At 41.0% G+C, this 5574-nt stretch overlaps 1 long non-coding RNA gene across 3 annotated transcripts; it reads right to left on the bottom strand.

The window, feature by feature from the left end:
* Window positions 1–357: 357 nt before the first annotated feature.
* LOC136285986 (uncharacterized) lies at window positions 358–2097 on the bottom strand. Of its 3 annotated transcripts, XR_010719647.1 has the most exons (4): window positions 1939–2097; window positions 1527–1585; window positions 1335–1416; window positions 358–644 (listed from the first exon to the last, which is right to left on the bottom strand). It is a non-coding gene; the product is annotated as an uncharacterized lncRNA (long non-coding RNA). The 3 variants fall into 3 exon arrangements; XR_010719646.1 differs by having other exon boundaries at window positions 1527–2097; XR_010719648.1 differs by lacking the exon at window positions 1527–1585.
* Window positions 2098–5574: the final 3477 nt, after the last annotated feature.

The raw sequence follows: 5574 nt of genomic DNA, 5'->3' as shown, positions 1-5574 counted from the left end.
TAACACAAAAATCCCAGGAGTTTTCTAGTCACTCTGTCTCTGTCAGTGGAGCCAATAATCCCTCTTAAAGCTGCCCTGCTCAAGGAAGCTACTCTAAGTCTCAGCTTCTGAGGTTTGCAATTGCCAAGTCAGTAATTCCACTTCCAGATTTAGGTAGTTATTTTGGACTGTGTTCAAGGTGAGAACAACAGTGTGAAAGCCAGTGATCAGAGAGAGAAAAGTGGGTATCACAGGGTAGTGTTATAATTTCCACTTTGGTTTTCAGTGCCTGGTGAAGATGTTTTCTTTGAGTGCCTGCTCAAGGGACAGGGAGATGCACTTCAAAGGCTTCCTGTGGGGATTCAATCCACCTCAGCCATCAAGCTCATTAGCTACAAAGTGGCACCCCAGCAGTGTGTCTGAGTATGTGACAAGAGTTCTATAGACAAGAGAGCACAGGAAGAGATTACAGTGGTTAGATGGGCAGGAGAGCTGCTGCCACCTGCCCAGGTGGGGATGGTTGGAGTGTGCCTGCCTGCATGCAATACTTTACCAGGACATTGCCAGGCAGCACTGTGTTTGCTTCTCTCTCTCTCTCTCTCTCCAGTGTACCTTGGTATAATACACTCGTAGATATTCCCCATGCTTAAAAGATGCCATTCCTTCTGTATAAAGGAATTACTCATGTCAACAGATGATTCACCACTGGGGAGGAGTGAACTGTTTTGTAAGTCAGGGGGGGAAAAAAGGTCTCTGTTTCTTGAGAATCTTAGAGGTGGGGATAAAAATATTTTGGCTGATTCTGGGTTCAAGGATCCTGTTGTTGTTTGGTAAGTATCCATCATATCAGAGCGTAGCTAATGTGTACTTGTTACTTGCAATTTCATTTCCTTTTTTGACAGAAAAACCTACAGACTTCATAGATGAAAATATGATGATTTTTCAATTGTAATTTCGTGACTAGGATCTCACGTCATAATTTATGTCCAAAATAGAAGTTACCAGAAAAATCATATAACCTATGTTTTACTGTTGTTATTTTTGCTGGATAGATTCAAAAGATGAAGTAATGCTAAATACTATGTGTCTGTGATCAGGAATGACATACATGGGATGTGTCCTCTTGGCCCTGTTGGACCATTCAGTTTCAGGTCTTAAGGTTAGGATGCTTAAAGAGGAGTTTCTCCCCACATGCATAGAAGGGAGAGGAGAAAAGTTCCTTCTCATCTATATGTTCTGTCACCAGGTTATTCTAAATATCTACAAGATTAAAGATTTTGATTACTACTGTGACATACAGGTCCAAGGAAGACCTACACAAACGAGGATGAAAATGTGAAAAATACTGGTCTTACCTCATATGGTTAAACAGAAGGTCACACTTGTTATTCTCAAGATACCAGAATATTCCAGATGAAAACGATGAGAACAGGAAAGCTGTGATGAAATATAAATGCATTGTTGCTTAGTTTCTAGAGATAATTGACATATACACAGCCATTAGGACCAATGCCTAAATGTGCAGTTTGCTCTGAAAGCTCTCTCACCCTTTATCTTTTCATACATATTTTTCAGTACTGGAGGACAGCGATTCCAGAATTCTCAACTGGGAGAGAGGAAATTAATGCTGTACCTTGCCTCTCAGAGCAAGCTCATACTGCAAATTGAAGTTACTTGATCCCTTAACAAATTAAATTCATTACATTTGTTTCATGGCTATCATGACATCCAAGTGCAGAAAAGGTGTTTATACAAGGCTTAGAATTGTCCTTTACTTTCAGACAAACAGATATTATAGTGAAATTTAGATTATCACTCTTTCACAGGAAGGTCGAATGTAGGACATCTTCAAATAACATGTAATTTTTTATGGAAAATGTTATGTTATTTGATATGCTGATATCAGAGACAACATTATTTTAGTCAATTCCTGTGAGCTGCAAAACTTGATTTCAGTACCTGTTACTGGCAGCAGAAACCAATTTAAAAAAAATCTCACACAAACATAACTGTGGGTTTTCTACATTGGGAAATTTTACAGAAAATTAGTGGCTTTGCTTTATCAGTGTGGAAATGTTAGAGGGAAGGGCCAGCAAATCAATTTAACTTAGCCAGGACTAAAACTGTGCCAGGTGCATTTACTTGGCATCAGTATCAAAGGATGATAGGAGGCACCACCATTAATTTAGGAACACAGGTGCATGTACTCCTTACAGTTTTATTCAGCCACCTGCTATAGGTAGTTTGTCTAGGCAGCAGGAATTAGTTCAGACACTACAGACAGTGCAGGAAAGGGATTATGTTCACATGAGGTGAATAGCTGTGGCAGCAAATCCTCCAGTAGGATATCTTGCCTGACCTCTGTGTACTTCTCCAGAAAGCTGCAGGTCTCCTGTAAGCCTGGTGTCCCATCTACCAGTGCTGCAAAGGTGTTATGGATAAGCCTCACAAATGGTGCCAGGTGCCCACATTTAGGTAATGGGGTCAATCCCCATTCCCCTGAGGTGGGACTGATCTCCATATTGCAGGCACTGAAGTGTCTTGTAAGGTGGGTAAGCCCCAGCCTGTGCGTGAGTGAGCTGTTTGAGCTCCTGCTGCTCTTGATGCAGCCACTTGATTAATTTTTCCAAATGGAAGTTTTCGTTTCCATGTGCATATTATGGACACAGCTCCTATAGGATGCTTATGCCTGCTTGAAATGTCTGCCAGAGGCCAAGTGGGATGGCTTTGGCACCTCAAATGGCCTAGCTACCTATTTATGTGCAATCAAGCTCTAAATCTCCACTGATTACAATGGGAACTCAGGCATCTGATTCCCAGGTAAATGCCCACATATAGTTACCTAAACTTGGTTATACTTTATGGATTAATTTTCTGTTCTGGCTTCTGTGGGGTAATGGGTGGAATGGTGTTTTTCACTTACAAAATAGGATATAGGTATACATACCTGAAAAACAAGATGGCCTGTACCAGGTTTTTATTTCCTGCTGTAGAGTTTCTCCATGGAGAAAAAGGGAAATTATCTTTCACTATTGAATTTGTCTTTGACTGAGGTGTTGTTTAGTGACAGACTCATAGAAAGGTACAAAAATATGTAGTCTCTCCACTTTAGGACTGGCATTTCAAATATTAATATTGATAGACAACAAATATTTTGTGGGAAAACAATTTTGTTTGCTTTACTGATTTAACTCTCTTCTATCCTTTTAGATATTTCTATTTGTTTTCTGTTTGTTTGGACATACAAGCATTTACTTTTGACAATGATTAAAAAAATGTGATGTTATCACCTGTCTGTAGAATTAGTCAGCTGAGTATCACTGAATATCCTTTTCACTAAATAGGCCAGTGAGTATTTCATTGTCTTTTAAATGGCCCTTACTCCAGCAACCATGGAATGGCAAGTTTATTTTAGTGGCAAATAGAAGGTGTACAGACACATTCCTTTTGCATATCTAATGCAATTGTAAGTGCTTCAGTCCAGATTGTTTTTCCATGAGAATGCTGATGGAATGTCTTTAAGTTGAAGTACTGGTCTTAGAAAGGGACTTAATTGTAGAGCTACCTTATGAACCACTTCCCTTCCCCTCAAAATGAAAAATCCAAAATCACGCTGCTTCTCTCAAGGCTTTTGAACTGAGCCCATGCATAAGTCTCAGCAAGCTTCATGAATTTTTAATTTCACGGCTTATCTACTATATGTAATTTTGAAACAGAGGTCTGTCAGATGGGAACTCCCACAAAAAGGAGGACCTCTCAAGTTTCTGTCATTTCCGCTAGCAGACAATTTCTGTTCAGTATTAAAGGAGACTTTGGATACATCTTGGTGGTCTTGTGAGTTAAAACAGGAAATTATTCTGTCCATATAATGTACAGGGAATATGAGTGATCCCTGCAGTCAGAAGGACTACTTTGTTTTAATTTCTGAAGTAAACTTCTTAGATTGTTAAACAGGAAAAGACTGAAAAGATTTTCCAATGCAAAAAACCCCAAGCAGTAGTCTGCAGCATTTTTGTAATGGAATAAAATTACATGGACACATAATACATTCAAGATAGATTTTTAAAGATGCTATATGAGAAAGGGGATTTTTTTCTAAAGGATCTATGAATTTAGCAATAACAGCATGTTCTGATTTCCCTCTATAGCAGTATCACAGAACTTCAAATGTTTTGATCTTAATTAGTGATCCATCTCTAATTTTAAGACAACATCCCCCTGGTAGCTGCCAGCTGCAGCTACACAGGGGAGTATCTACTTACTGTAAGCACTTGCTCTGCTTCTCCAGGTATCTAGACAGGCACTGATTGCATTTCTTTGTTGGAATTACCAGTATAAATTATTTTATCAAGGGGACTTTAATAATTTTCAAACACTGAGGTTTCAGTGAAAAGCCAGTCATTACAGGTGTCATGAGACATGCAGGTGGCATTATTCAAAAGGTGTAAGAAAAAGGTCAAGAAGTATTGGCTTCCACAGAAGGCAAGTGAATTCCTATGGGTCACTCAGGGAGAGGTCTGATTTTGCTAAAGGTTGCAGCCTGTGGATTCAAACTGCCTAACATGAAAATACATAACATTGTGTATGTAAGTCTGAGCAAAAATCCTGGACTAAAGTCTTGTGGTATCAAAGTTTGGAGTCCCATCCTGACTGGATGTGTAATATATGTATTTCCAGAAGAGGCATTATGGCCTTTTTTGATTTGGTGCAGTCTACAAGAGGACCAAACTAGATTGCAGTCCCAGCACTTGGGACAACAAGCCTGTCGCAGTGCATTGGTTTCCTCGCCCCGGCCAGCCCTGGCACCACGGCCAAGAGACGTACCATCCAGTGATTTAATCACCTTCAGGATCCTGTGGGACTTGGTTTGTCCTCAGGCTGGAGGCAACAATGGCAAGAGAAAGAAAGAAAGAGGGACACTGCAGAGGGCTCACCAATCTGGGTTTATTGCTCCACAGGGCAGACAATCACAATCCAGGGTGTCGCCTCAGCAGAGGGTAGGAGCACCCTTGTACAGTACCTTTTATTCGGGGGTGGAACAGGGGGATGGGTTCTGCAGAGATCCAATCAACAACAACATGGGAGTGGCTCTGAACCTAACTGACATACAAAGCAACAAGCCACAGGGAGGTAGGAGGGGGGAGTCTGGATCCTGTCCAATCACTCGAGGCTCTCCCTGGAATTTTCCAACACAGGGAGAGGCTCCAAGGTGACAGGCAGGACCTGGGAATTACATAACACAAGATTGACATGTCACTGTGTCCTGGGGTGACCTTGTGAGGTTTGTATCCCCAGTTGGGTCTCTGTTGGATATTGCCCTGTGCGCTTTTGGTGTTGGGGCTGGGAGCAGGGGGAAGGGAGAGGCGCACGGTTTGTTTTCAGAAACTTTCCTCCGCCGGCTGGCCTTGAGAGTCGGATTCAGCAACACACAGTGAGTGATGGAGAGATTTTTTTTCCTTCAGTAGTTAGTTAGCTAGTTAGGCAGTAGCTAGCAGAGGAGAAGCTTCACTTTTTTTCCCCCTCTCCTCCTGGTTTCTTTTTTTCTTTTTTTTTTTCTTTCCCTCCTTTTTTTTGTCTTCCCTTGGAACTGTTAAA

Source organism: Chamaea fasciata, unplaced genomic scaffold, assembly GCF_029207755.1.
Source record: "Chamaea fasciata isolate MVZ Bird 193981 ecotype frontalis unplaced genomic scaffold, bChaFas1.0.hap1 SCAF_2, whole genome shotgun sequence".
Lineage (NCBI taxonomy): Eukaryota > Metazoa > Chordata > Aves > Passeriformes > Sylviidae > Chamaea > Chamaea fasciata.
This window is presented reverse-complemented; position numbering and strand designations above follow the sequence as displayed.